The sequence below is a fragment of the Sturnus vulgaris genome, chromosome 20 (genome assembly GCF_052056855.1).
Source record: "Sturnus vulgaris isolate bStuVul1 chromosome 20, bStuVul1.hap1, whole genome shotgun sequence".
Lineage (NCBI taxonomy): Eukaryota > Metazoa > Chordata > Aves > Passeriformes > Sturnidae > Sturnus > Sturnus vulgaris.
The window spans coordinates 8,108,068-8,120,888 of NC_142262.1; the positions used below are offsets into that span (position 1 = coordinate 8,108,068).

The window sequence follows — 12,821 nt, forward strand, 5'->3', positions numbered from 1 at the left end:
ATTCCCTCCTCCCTGCTCTCTCTCTCATTTTCATCTCTCACTGCTTTCTCCATTTTCCTGACTCTTCTCCAGTTATTGTGGAGGGTTTTGGAGAGTTTTCATGTTCCCTTCCAGCTGAGCAGCTCCTGTCCCAATCCTGTCCTTTCCCAGAGACACCAACACCTTCCTCCTGTGTTTTCCTGAGCACTGGAAGCTTCTCCCACAGCAGCAGATCCACCAAGCTGCAGGGAAGAGCTGCCAAAGGCAAGAACTATTCACCTGAAAGTCACCAGGCTGGATAGCACAGTCCCACCGTGGTTAACTTTATTTCTGCTTACTGACACTCACTAGTGCCAAATGGAGCTCCAGGAATCCTGTCCTGCAAAAACACTGCCCAGGGAGCTCAGCTAACCCTGGCTGAGAAAATTTGGGGTTTTCTGGTGCAGCCAACCCTGAGCAAACACCCCCGAGCCTCCCTTCCCCTCCTGGAAGGAGCTTTCCAGGATATTTCAGGATTTCTGTGATTCACCACCAAGGTTCTGTGTTAAGGGATGGTCCCAAAGGGCAGGGAGAGCCACAGGCTGCAGCCCTGTGTGTGTGCCTCGGTTTCCCACCCAAGACCCAGCAATGATCCCAGCCACCCCTTCCAGGACCTCTGGTGTCTCTGGGTCCGGAGAATCCTTCTCCACACCAAGCTCCAGCCTCAAGTGGAACAACTTAAAAATCAAGTTCTCCTCCTCAGACCAACTCCCTGCACAACCCCTAGGTTGAACTCTGTGGAAAATAGTTAATTAATCTCTCTTGCTGCAGCCTAATTCTCTCTTCAACATGTGGCTGTCACTTCCCTGTCATCACAGCTGATTTACAATGGGGTTTAATTAAATCCTCCGTACATTATTCAGCATTCTCTGAAGACAACACCAAAGCAGCCAAGGGTATTTAAAATGTCACCTGCTGAGACGTATCATCTCCTCCTAAATAAATATGACAGTGATCAAACTTTGGCTAATTACAGTGACTTCGTTATTTGTTTGTATGTTTTAATATTTAATTGCTTTCGTGTTCATCCAATTACAAAGCAACAGCAAATAGAAATTAACTTTTTATCAGCGTGTTCCCAGCCCAGCTAATCAGCACTTCAAAGGCCAGACACAATAGGAGGCCATCCAACCTGAGAGCGCTTTACAATATATTCTCTGCTGAATGGACCGTTCTATTAAATTAAGGGAGAATTGTGTTTGTCAGGGCACTCCCAGCTCCCACCCGGATTCCCTTTATGTGGCCATTTCCGATTGCAGCATCCTTGCAGCAGGGATTGTAAATTGTTTGTATCGCTGCTGGGCTGCTCTCTGCTCTGCCGCTGCCCGAGGTGACGGGGGCGGCTCCGTGTCAGCAGAAAATCCTGGGAAATCATTTCCCTTTGGAAGCGCTGCACATCTCGCTCCTTTCCACAGCAGCATCACACTAAGTGTCCTGTCTGAAGTTACACAGGACTTGAACCTCATTTTCCCCCCCAAATCTGAATTTTCCGGTGCAGCCACAGCAGATGCTGGAGCATTCCCAAGCCAAGGGGCTGCAGTAACTTTAATTTCATCCCCATCCCTTTGTGCCTGTTGAAATTAAGCTCAGCTTGCGAATGAACTCCCATCCTTGCTGAGTCTGGGACACCTTGATCCATTTTAGTGATGACCGGGGGAAAACAGCAGGAAAAGCCTGGGGATTCACAGCCGATAGAAACAGAATTATTTCTGCCTGGGCACCAATCTTGCTGGTGACCAGCAAACTATTTATATTGTCAGAAACCCGATGAAGAAAACAAAAGGTTAAGTGTAGCTGCTTTCCCCCTACAAATCTCCCAGCAGAAGTGGGAGCTGAGTGCAGACAGTGATTTAGGGTCACAGAAAACAGATAAATAGCACATGTGCCAAACAGCAGAGGAGAAATAGCACCAGAGCAGCACATGCATAAATGAGCCACATTAAAGAGCTCTGCATTGCTTAGTCCTGCGTTTCTCTGCTTTGCCCCATTATTACTGCTCCAAAAAGCCAGGATTTCCAGTCACCACAGTGAAATTCCAGACAAGAGACTAGGAATTGTTCCATCAATTAGCATGGTTTTAGGAAGCAGTTTACCTAACGATTATAAAGCACAACCTCCTTGTTTTAAATATTCAAATATCAAATATTCAAGCAAAAAAAGCCCTAACCCTGTGTGTGCCTGGGCCAGGCAGAGGCGTCTCCCTTGGAACCACACACAGATTTTGATGTCACGGCCCCAACGTGCCTTGTTGGGTTTTGGAGTTCATCAGAAACCTTTCCTCCTTTGTGCACACAAAGGAAAGAAGGAAAATCACTTGCACAGCTGAAAATGGGACAAACTGGGAGGTTTCTGGTCCCACATGCTGCTGTTTCTGAGAGGGTTGTAGCCAACCCTCCAAGCAGTAAATGAAAACCTCCAAGAGCCCAGAGCAGCCACAGCTCCTTCACACAGATTTTGGGAGATGCCACGGCCCCTCTCACACCTTAATTCTTCCAGTTTACACGAATTTATTGCAGCAGGACCTCACATGTAAAAGAATAATTCTATAGAATTGTATTTCTCCAAACTCCACTGCAGCAGCAAGACTCATTTTTGTCCCTGGAGCACCAGGAGATCTGGTAGCCACAGAGGCACCAACTTTCTGCAAAGGATTCAGTGGCAACCTCACATTGAATTCCTCATGTTGTTTTTAAAAAAAAAAAAAATATATATACTGGGGGGGAAAAAAAGTACTTTTACTAGATGGATTTATTTTTTCTTTAAAGCATACAAAAACAACCTCTGTTTTTTCCCCAGAGAAACAACTCTGTGTTTAATTTTAGGCTTCTCTCATAAAATATTAAATGGACAAAGAAATCTGTTTGAAATACTTTGATTTTATTGAAATTAAATATTTAATTTGACTCAAAATATTGTCTCAGATTTTTTTTACCCTTTGAGAGTGGTTTCATTTGAGAAATCAAGACTTGCAGAGGTTTTCATGCAAACAGGAGATCTGCTTTCTGCTGCCTCTAGTAAGGACTCATTCACTTAATTTTTCTCGACCACAGTTACCCAGCTCATTAAAAAGATACAGAAATGTTGGTCTCACACCAAGGATGAAGCTGAAATAACTTTGATGGGGTCCTTTGAAACAGCTGAGCAATGGGGAGGGAGAGATTTGAGGTTGGGAGGGAGAAAACTGAGAAGAAATGCAGAAATATGCATGTGAAGAAAAACAGGTATTTCCCACTTTGATGAAAAATCTGAGCATTTTGAAGTCTATGCACAAAGACTTCAGCAAAGTTGACTGCCAGTGACACGAGACAGGGAAGCAAATAAAACTCCACCAAAGTCCCAGGTAGGAAGAGCTGTTTGGCAGCACAGAAAAGTAATTTTCTGTATAGGAACAGCAGAATGGGAGGAGCTGGTCTAAGGGATTAAAAACATTTCATTCCAGACCAATTGATGAGATACAGACCTTCCAATGAGGAAATTAAAAGAAAATACCCCAATATTCCTGGTCAGCCCCAACAACACCCAAAGCATTGCTCTCATCCTGCAAATGAGGGAGAGGCTTCAAGTTCTACTGGCACCAGTGTGGGGTTTTATACTGAAAAAAAATCTATCAGTTCATTCCCAGCAAAGTCCTGGTTTGAATCATTTCAATATCCTTTGCCCTGAGGGGAAGAAAGTTGGAGAAAGTCCTGAAATCATGTTTATATCGCTTCCAACATGCAATTTATTTTCCTCCCTCAGCTTGGAGGGAATTTGTATCCTGCAGCTTAAGCTGACTGCATCTGTCCAAGCCCAGCCAAAGCACAAACCCCAGGCTCAGCTCCCAAACCCAGCCTGGACCAAATCAAAGGGTTCAGATGGCACAGCCTGCTCACTCTGGAACTTGCTGATATTTGGAATTATGATTTACCAGCCTTGTCTGGGCCAACAATGATACTGATATTATTATTATTTCTGTATCTACATGTTTAATGTTTTCCAGGATGGCAAATACATCTCCTGCTCAGTTTTACTGCTTAGTTTCTGCATTTTTCAGCTCTGTGATAAATGGGGTGGCTGAGTACAGGGCATATCTCCAGATTTCTGAAGCTGTCATGTCATCAGAACTCAAGAAATAATTCTGTGCTGGGGACAGCACAAAGAATCCAGTCTCCCCACAGTTCCCCATTTCTCTGCTCCCAGGCTCTCATTGCACAGCTGTTAAATTTGAATTTGGGCATTTCATAGAAAAAAATCCTATAGCCAGAAAATCACAGGAGAATTTGAACTTTCCTTTCCTAAAGCCAGCCTGGACAGGGGTTGGAGCAACCTGGTTTAATGGAAAGAAGGTTGGAATTAAATCACTTTCAAGGTTCCTCCCAGCCCAAACCATTCTGTGATTCCATGGAGAATCAAGTTTCTAACCATGGCTGCTGAGGATTTTTTCAAAAGGCAACACTCAAAGCTAAAAACTGAGGAGAAAAAAGAAAAACAGAACTATGATGACGGGGGGAAAAAATCCAAAAGGACACTCCACAAATTAAATGGCAGGCGTTTTTTGGGTCAGCACCAATGAAATGTTTAGTATGGGTGCTCCTGAGGGATTATCCAGAATTTTTGGGGTGGGAATTGGGGTTTGGTAACTCTTGGCCACACAGTGGGAAGGAGCAGCCCAAGGCAGGATGGCACTGGAAGTGTTGAAAGTGGGGCTGTGGGGAAAAGCCCCAGCAGTGTCCATCTCACACAGAGAGGGAGAAATGTATAAACTCAGTTTTATTTCCTCCCCTTATGTTTCCATCCCTCTTTTCAGCCTGTTCAGGTTTATTAGTCAGGCCGAGCAAGTGTGAAAAGCAGCTTTGTCCAGCTGCAAGAGCCCAGTGAAATTCCTCAGGATCCTCCTGCTGCCCCAGCCCATCCTTCACCTGCCACCCTGCCCAGAAAACAGAAATTCTGCTTCCCTGCAGCTCCTGGCAGGCTCAGAGCTGCCCCAGTGTCTCCATGGGGACATCATCAGGTGCTTTAGGATGAGCCAAGCTTCTGCAGAAAGACAAGGATGTCTTGAGACAAGTTGTGGGTGAGACAGTGTCACGTCCTGGGAGATGGGAATGACCACTGGAGATATTCCAGAACCATCTGGACACAGCCCTGTGCCTGGGATGGCCCTGCCTGAGCAGGGAGGTGGGACCAGATGATCCCACCTGGGGTCTCTTCCAACCTGACCCACCCTGGGATTCTGATCTCAGCAGTGACTGCACACAAGGAAAAGCTCAAAAGGGGATCCAAGAGCATTGGGCTGCTCCAGGGAGCACCCAGCCCCTCCAGCATCAGGCTCTGGTGGTGCCCTGTGACATCCCAAAGCTTTTGCAGAAGGAAATGCTCCCAGAAAACCCCAGACAGGAACAGATTGACTTCCAACACACACAAAATTATATTTAAAAAAAAGGGGGAAAATCAAAGCCAGCAGCTTGAACACAAGCCTTGCATTTGCAATTCTGATTCTCTAATATGAAACAGCTCCCAACTGGGGGAGGGGCAGACAGGAAATATTACAGCAATGTTATTTTGTTACACTAATTACCAATAATGGCACATACTAGACTACCAACCACAGTCAATTCATTTTGAAAGCTATATAATAATGTTTAGGATAAGGAATTAATTTTTATAGCCACTGAAGCAGATTTACTTGTACTGTAATGCTGATTTATTACAAATTAAATTTCTTAACTCCAGAAGTTTCCTTGGAGAGACTCAGCAGGACCTGGGAGGGGACACACCCAGATTTGAGGAGAGAATTTTGGGAGCATCGAGGTTCAGGTCAGAGTGCCCAGACCATTATTAACCCTTCAGCACACAATCCTGTTTGGATGTACCCACCTTCATGGGCAAATTCAGCCCACAGTGTGCACACAATGACCCACTGGATGATTTTTCTCAAGTCAGCTGATTGTGAGAGGGTGGGGTTTAAGTAAATTTTTCTTATTGCATCATTTACAAAAATAAAACTTCAGTACTACAAGGCTTTGCTGTTTTCTTTTTTTTTCCTAGCGTAGAGAATTCCATAAAAGATTCATAAAGTGAAAACTTTGAAGTATCATCAAGAAGATACACTCATTAATTTACTAAAACATCTGTAATGTCAATTATTGATGGTGAAGAGGTTCAGATTGTCTCTTCCACTCAGGAACTGCTGGCTCAGACTTTGTCCAGAGCTGAGAGCAAGGCTGGACTTGGGCACAAGACCACAGAGGAAGAGTCCTCAGCAGGACTTGAGACAGGGCCTGGATGTGACCATTTGTGACTGAAACAATTTATGAAATGATTGGGTTAACTTCAGTCTCTTCACTCCTGCTCATAACCATCCCTGACCAGAGCCTGTCTGGATGGGCAGTCTGCAGGGCCTTCTCCTGCAGGTACATTAGCTGGGCTGGTCTTGGAAGTGTTTCCCTCCAGCTCTGGAGCTGTGGCTGGATGAGGACAGAACCAAAGGGATGGCTGGGCTGGGCTCTGCAGCCTCCAGAGAGAGGTGATGCATCCATTCTGCCTCCAGGGAAGGAGCAGCCACTGCTCCCTGAGTGCTTGGGGTGCTCAGAGCAAACACAGGCAGGGTACAGCAGATGGGGACAGAGGCTTGGGTTTGGGGATCCATCTCTTTTGGGAATTTTGGGTGTCTCACAGGGAACACATATGGCCAGAGAAGGAGTTACACGTCTGCATGAACCACACCAAGGGACCCAGCCCCGGGACCTTCACCACCAAGAAAACCCAATGGAAAATGTTCCTGCTACCCAGCCAGCCCTGAAAAACACTCAGGCAAACTCCCACAGATGGGCACCCACCAGGGAGCCTTTCAGGGCACGGTCAAGGACTAAGCTGTGGGCAGCTCCTCCTCATCTGCACCTTGGAAAAGGCCCCAGCCTGCCAATCCAGCTCTTGACATTGCTACTCCTTTAAAAGGAGCCACTTATTCAGCCCAAGCCTTCCAACAGCTCCAGTGATAGCTGGCAGCCCAGCCCAGCAGCCGGGGGGGCTTGCAGCGGTTTCTAAACATCGTCTCTGCACCATCTGATGTGTGCAGGCACCAAACAAAAACCTACTCGAATTCCTTAGGAGAAAGAACAACGGAGCTGGAGCTGCTCCAATTCCCGTCCCGGCTGGAAGCAGCTCCTGGCGCGCAGAGGCGAAATCGCAAGATTTTGTCTGATGCCGTCTCCACGTTTGGTATTGCGGGGTTGTTTTTGTTTTGTTTTAATGACACTTCTAGAGATGCCACCGCTTTAAGTTTCGTCCTGGGAGGGAGATGCAGAGGGAGGAGAGTCATTAGCTCATCCCTAACGCCTGGCGAGGACGAGGAGAAGGGAGGAGGGCTTTCCTATGCTAATCCTGCCCAGGCTGATCTCCCACCGATGCTTTGCTGTGCTCTAGGATAAATGAGACTTCCCTAATTCTTTCCCCGCTGCAAATAAACAGACGGGGAGCCTGCACCATGCGGCTCGCACTGCCCAATCCATCACCGCGTCCCGACCGTAGGTAGCGGTGATTACAGCTCATTATCGGCAATTACCACCGCCGAGCTCGTAGGTGTTTTCCCCCCAGAACTTTCAGCAGCTCCAAAGCTCTTTGAAGGCTTCCCTGTGAAGAACGGCTGTAGGAAATCCCTCCCCCAGCTGCCCAGCAGCCAGACCTTCCTTCCAAAAGCCGTAGCCATCAGAAACCACAGCGCAATCAGGAAAAATAACCGGGGAAAAATCGCCGAGCCCGTGAGCCCCGAGGATGGGCGCTGCACCTCTGGGCACAGCTGGTTCGTGGCTGCTCAGAATGAAGCTGGCTGCTCTTCTTTCTGTCTTTCCCTCCTCGGAAAGCTTCTCCCGTGAGCAAGCCGGCCTCCCCCCGCCCCTCCTCCAAACCCACGATGCGATTCCCACAAAAACCCCCACACAACGGAAAGCACATGTACGGTGCGTGCTTTTCCCGCATACAAAGCGCCACGGCAGCGGACTGAGGGATGGACCCTTTGAGAAATTCATATGCCAGCCTTCCCACTATAGCAATTTCGTTCTGTCTTTGTAATTGTCTGATATTACATTGTTCCCTGCCAGAAGATTAATTAGCTAGTCTTACCCTCCAACATACCATCCCTCTGCAACCCTCAAGGAGGCTGGAGTGGTGCCAAGTCACACGAATTTGCTATTCTGGCTGGCAGCTGCTACTGTCGCTGCAGAAAAAAAAAAAAAAAAAAAAAAAAAAAAGGCAAAAGGGAAAAAAAAAACCCACCTCCTTTTGTCCCCAAGCAGCAATTGCTGTGCCAAATGACCCTCACATCCCTGGCCTTCCCGAAGCCACCACCAAGGAGGTGGCCAAGTTACAACACCATGGGCCGGGCAATGTGGAAAAATAAAAGTGGCAGGAAATGGAAATTAAAGATTAAAAAAAAACCAAACCAAGCAACCCCCCCCCATGCAAACCGAACACTCCCCACATCCCGAGGCCCCGCTGGTGTCAATACTCACGCTGGCTGAGCTGTGGCCATGGGACACACCTTGGGAAGGGCACAGGTGAGGTGACATCGCAGCATCCACGCCAACATCAGCATCCCAACACCACCACCCATCATCCCAGCCCAGAGGCAGCCTCAGAGCCCAGCCCAGCCCAGCTCGTGCCCCAGGGCAGAGGGCAGAGGAGCATCACCAGCCCTGCTGGCAGCAGGAGCCACCACCCTGGCCGGGGCTGCTGCTGCAGCCGCTCTTGGCAAGGAGCCTGGCCCGGCACCGCCGTGGATCTGCAGCTTTTGTTCCCTCTCCATCTTCTGTCCTCACACACACACGCTCTGGATCTCTCCATCTTACCCTAAACGTGGTGCCCAGGCAGGTGGGAGCTGCCTGGGTATGAGCACAACACAGCTGTGGGGCCACAAGGCTCTTCCCTCTTTGGGGAGCTCAAAGACTGGGAGGTAAAAACCTGAAAAATACAGTCACCCATCTAAACAGATGCACACCACAAAACCAACTGACAAGCACATCACCTTTCCTTCCAGACAGTCCTCACAAAGCTCTGTTCTGCTAAAGCCACCCCAGCAGTTCATGTTTGCTGGTTATTTGCTGGTTTGCCCCATCAGCACCACAGGGCTCTCCAGCCATGTCCCACCATGCTGCAGCACAGCGTAACAAGGTGTTCTCAGCAGAGGAGGCACCACAAGTGCCAACAAGTTGTGTTTGAGGTAAAAAATGAAGAAAAGGAGAGCAGGACCCCTGCAACACCAACAGACACAGCTAGAAGCAGTGAGGGGTGTACTGGACCCTACACAGCCCAATGGGATTTGGTCCCCAAAACCACCCAGACACACCAGACGTGGCAGCTTTGCCTCCTGTCCCTCATCCAGCTCAAACGGAGGCCAATTTGTCGTAAATTTTTTTAAAATTTGGGCAGCTCTTGCAGGAGATCACCTTCCTCCCCAGCACACACAGCCCAGGCACTGGCAGGGGACAGGGAGCTTCATTTGCTGGCCACCAGGAGCCCTTTGAAGCCACCCATTCCTGGGCTGTGGGAAACGAGCCCAGATTGTCACAGGGGCTAATTAAGCTCCTCCACTAAGGCAGCAGCTCCAGACACTCCCAGCACCCGCCGGAGCTGGCAGCCCCCCTCCTCGGGTGCTACGGAAACGGGAATTAAGCGGTGATGAATGCAGTATTAATTAATTAAGAGAAGATGCACATGAAGGGGGTGGGAGCAGGGGGTCTTTGCACTGTGGAAATTACCCAAGGAGGGGCCGCTGTAAATTTGTTTTTTTATTGTTTTTGCTCTGGAGAAGGCGCCAGGAGGGACCTGCGTGCCCGGGCAGTGCGAGTGACCTGCTGGCACCAAACCCACCCGTCCTCCATCGCCGAGGAAAGGAGGATATCCCAAAAAATGACAAGGGAGGGAAGAGGCACCCGCGGCTCCACGCCGCCATCTTCTCCCACTGCGGAGCCCGAATGCAAAATCAATTTTGCACACTCTGAAATGGCTGTTCAGGAAGGGGATTTTGCTCTGAAGAGGTTAATGGGGAAGCTCAACCCAGTTGAAGCTGGGGGAATGGATGCTACTTTTCAGTTTGCATATTGAGATTGTTTACACACATGATTAGCTAATATATTAAGCTTCTTAAAGAAAAAAAAAAAAAAGAAAAAAAAAAGATGGCAAAGCACATGATTTAGTTTTGATTTGCATTCCTCACCCACTCTCTCCTTCACAGTACACCACCTGGAGAAGAGCAAGGACTTGGCCATCACTGCCAACAGCTGGCTTTTGGAGAAGGGACACAAATGGTTAAAATTCCATCAATGGCTGCAGTGTCCAGTGTGATTTAGCACATCCAGCCTCACATCACAGCACATCAGGAAAATGCTGGTCCCCATCATGTGAACTGGGACAGCTCAGCCTGCTCAGAGGTGAGTTTTGGGTGGGTACTCAGCAGCCTGACCTCCATGGGAAGGACAGGATCCCTGTGGGAATGCTGCTCTGCCAAGCCTGGGCCAGTGGGGTGCCAGGGACAGGTGAGTGCAGGCTGCAGAGCCTACATGCAATGGGAAATGCTCAGCACTGCAGCTTTTCCTCTGCATGGCTGCTCCTGGGGGCTGGGTGTGGTTTCAAGTCTCTTTTCTGTCTCAAGGCTGGAGACAAACGCCCTGGAGATAACCAAGGCAGGGGCAGAGAAACTCGGCTGCAGACCCGGCTGGCACTTCCCTGGGCTAACAGGACAGACACCATCATTCCCTGCTCCAGAGACCTTCTGGGCACCTCCAGGACACCCCTGCCAGGTATCTCAAACCCAGACCTGTTTTTTCACTCCTCACATCACACAAGAAGCAGAAGTGTGGCTGTGCTACCAGCAGCTCCACAGATCCATCCCTGTCTCCCAGGTTATGACAGTGTTTAACTGGTTTCACTCAGCACTTCTCCATGCAAACTTTTTCCTGAACGGTCTCAGCAGGATGAGGGGCTCAGAAGTATTTTAGGGGACCACGTTTAAACACCAGACTGCATGCTCAGAACCTTGTGCTGTTTCTCCAACCCAGAATCTATGCATCCCTGCTCTTGGACCAGCTTTTTGGGCTCCCCTGAATACAATGCCCTTGTGCATTTCCAAACACTCTGGCAAAGCTCTTCCAACTCACCATCCTTCTCCTCTGATGTGGTTTTAACACCACACTTCTCCTTTGCTCCTTTTTTTCCCTGCCACAGGGGTAATCCCTCCTTCCCTAGCCAGGCATCACAGCAGTAACTCAGCTGCTCCTTTCTGCCTCACGTTCCTCCCCAGCTCTCACCACTCAGGGTGTGTTATTTAGACAACATCTCTTCACATTGACTTCTTCAACACAACTTTTCCTTTAATTACTCGCATTAAAAATAAAAATGCCAACCTATGCGAGCAACTGCTCTCATTACAGTATCAGTCCTCCAGCTAATTAATATCTGTTAGCTTTGGCTTATGCACCAGGATGCCTAAATCCAAAATACACAAGGCTGCCAAGTTACTTTGCAAACAGGAGCTCTTGCCTTCAAGAATCACACTATCCAACTTGCTTCTGTGCAATCTCACCATAACCTTTATTTCAAGGTCTTAGAAGAGAGAAGGAGAGCTCATCCAGCTCGAAAGAGATTGCAGTGAAACCAAAGGGGACACCCAGAGGAAAGCAAAAAGAAAGAGAAGAGGAACAGATCTCCAGAAGAAAGAGAAACACCATCTTTGTACCCACTGTGTTGTACTGACACAGCCACATGGGAAAGACTGAGAAAAAAACCTCCCAGCAGCTCCCAAGCCTCTCCCGGAGCACACACACACTTCTGCAGCCCTAGAGAAGGAAAAGGAGCTGAGCAGGACCGAGCTCCATCACAGCATCCATCACGTCCCCTGTCGGTGCTGTGTGACTGCAGCGTGTCAGGGATGCTGGCAACAGAGCCACAAGTCTCAGGGGTGTTGTGCAGCGTGGTGACAAACAGAGGAGCCAGCCCAGGGGGTAGGTAAGAGGTGGCAGGCTGGGAAGGTGGGTGCAGCCCCCCTGAAAGCCCCCCAACAGCTCCCGAGTGTCAGCACATCCAGCACGGCCCGAGGCGGCGGGTTTGGAACTGATTAAAAAGGGAAAAGCCTTATGTAAACGTAATGCATAATTAACCTGAGCAACACACTCACAGGAGACATTATTGAGGTCAGGGAAGCATTAGAGCCACAAAAACAACTCTGCTGGCAGATGAGGGATGAGAACATCCACTGTTAAATTATTTGAATGCTCCTCTAATGCAAAGGATAAAACCTGCTGGATCCTAACCAGGACAAGCCTCTCCTCCAGGCAGATGATAGCAGGTTTCTTAGATCCTGCCCTAAAACTTTGGATGGGAAAGGCCAGAAAGGAGAGCCTGAGGTGGACAAGCCCTTTGGAGATTTTCTGTCCATGTCAGGTCTCCAGCACAGTCTACAGGGGACATTCCTGCCCTGCTGTGTGTCCATGAGTGGGACACAGAGGTGTGCCCAGCCACCCCTGGCTGTCCTTGCACTTAGCTGAGACCAGCAGCCCACACAGGAAAGATTCATCTCATCCCAGGTGCAGTCCTTGGGAGGTGGATGGTCCTTGGCAGGTGCCTGTCCCAGGGTGATCCAGCCCCACAGGTGCCCTGGACACCACGTGCAGGTGGGAGCACCTTGGGGTGCTCACCAAGCTGTGCTTGTCACTCACCCCTCAATCCAGTGGGCTCCAGGAAGGCTTTGAGTGTTTTTAAACCTTTACCATTCTGGACAAGGATGGATGGAAGTTCTCCCTCTCTATTTTCACCTAATGCACTTTCCTTTGCCC

At 48.8% G+C, this 12,821-nt stretch overlaps 2 long non-coding RNA genes across 3 annotated transcripts; one reads left to right on the forward strand and one right to left on the reverse strand.

The window, feature by feature from the left end:
• Positions 1–6,016: 6,016 nt before the first annotated feature.
• On the reverse strand, positions 6,017–8,640 carry LOC148221579 (uncharacterized). Of its 2 annotated transcripts, XR_015807784.1 has the most exons (3): positions 8,505–8,640; positions 8,116–8,209; positions 6,017–7,283 (listed from the first exon to the last, which is right to left on the reverse strand). It is a non-coding gene; the product is annotated as an uncharacterized LOC148221579 (long non-coding RNA). The 2 variants fall into 2 exon arrangements; XR_015807783.1 differs by having other exon boundaries at positions 8,116–8,640.
• Positions 8,641–9,636: 996 nt separating this feature from the next.
• LOC148221580 (uncharacterized) lies at positions 9,637–11,985 on the forward strand. The gene is made up of 3 exons (XR_015807828.1): positions 9,637–10,421; positions 10,643–10,790; positions 11,591–11,985. It is a non-coding gene; the product is annotated as an uncharacterized LOC148221580 (long non-coding RNA).
• The last annotated feature ends 836 nt before the right edge of the window (positions 11,986–12,821 follow it).